The following is a 1,565-nucleotide window of genomic DNA, read 5'->3' as shown; positions in this document are numbered from 1 at the left end:
TGATAAAAAAATTTGTATTTTTATTTTTATTTTAATAATATATAATAAATATATTGAAAATTAAACTTTATCACTTTTCTTATAATTTTTTATTTAATTATTTTAATATATACCTTTAGGATATATATTAAGTAAATCGAATGTCACCAAAAAATATTAAGTAAATCGAATAAATGACTATTTGTATTCATGAAAGATGAAAACGCGTCAAAACTAAACTTGTACTTACGCAACATGTCTTCCACGTGACAAAAATACCCTATCTTTGGAGAGTTAGAGTGTCATGTAGAGTACTTTTGTCACACAGAAGGCATCTTGCATAGGTACAAGTTTAGTTTCGAACTAATGTAAATACATATGTCAATATTTTTATTTTTTATGAATACAAATGGTCATTTATTCTAAGTAAACCCTTGTTATTATTATTATAATTTTTAAGACAGTGGTAATAATTTGAGTTTTAATTTGAAGATTATCGGTCTTGCCATATTAGTAGCAAGAAGCAAGTATAAATTTGTGTGTGAGTATGACAAGAACATTAATGGGTGAGGAATGATACATTTTTGTAAGCGACATGTCTGTCCCTCTCTCCAACTATGAAAATAGAAATAAATAAAGTCTGAGAATTTCAGTTTTCAATCACTTATTCTCTCTGTGGGGTGCCTCTCATCCAATTCCAATCTATAACCCTCTTCCTTCCATTTCATCAGGTTCCTTCTATCTCATCACTTTGTGTTCTTCTCAGCTCTGTTTCCTGTTATTTCTAATTTAAATTACCTGCATTTAGTGATGTATATATCATATGATATACAATTACTTCTTATTATTAAATGTAATGATCTTACTACAAAGTAGTTAATAAAAGTATTTAAATTTAAATTTAAAATGTGCCTCGAGTTTTTTTTTTTTTTCTCAAAATGATTTAATATAATCAAGGTAAAATATAACCTATCTCCAGCTTTTTGGTCTCATTCTTCCTCACATTTCGCAGATTGTTTTTGTTTTTGTTTTTTATTTTTTTTTGTCTTAATTTAATATTTTAATCATTTAATTAAGCTATCAACTCTTAGATAGTAATATTTTCTTCTTTTTCTTTTTAAGACAATATGCAGCCCTAAAATAAGTATATTTATTTCTATGTCGCATTGCATTTTATTATTTTTATTTTTCTAAGAGTACATTTAGTTATTTAATTTAGGTTTAATTATTCTATTAGTCCTTGTAGTTTTACCAAATTTTTAATTAGGTTTTTATATTTTTTTTATTGGATCCCTATACTGCTTTTAATTTTATAATTAAGTCCTTCATAGCGTAAAAAATGTTAGAGTTAACTGAATATTTGTTCACAAATTAAATGTATCCATAATTAAAAACCTAATTACGTTGCATATATTTTAGGAGAAATATTCTGTTAATATTTTAACATTTTTTATATATAAAAAGAGCTTACTTAATTACAAAATTAAAAATAGTATAGGAATCCAATTGAAAATAAAAATATAGAGACTTAATTAAAAATTTGATAAAATTATAGAGACCAACAGAGTAATTAGATTTATAGATTA

This window comes from Arachis ipaensis, chromosome B04 (genome assembly GCF_000816755.2).
Source record: "Arachis ipaensis cultivar K30076 chromosome B04, Araip1.1, whole genome shotgun sequence".
Classification (NCBI taxonomy): Eukaryota; Viridiplantae; Streptophyta; class Magnoliopsida; order Fabales; family Fabaceae; genus Arachis; species Arachis ipaensis.
The sequence above is the reverse complement of the archived record's forward strand: the minus strand, read 5'-3'. Positions refer to the sequence as shown.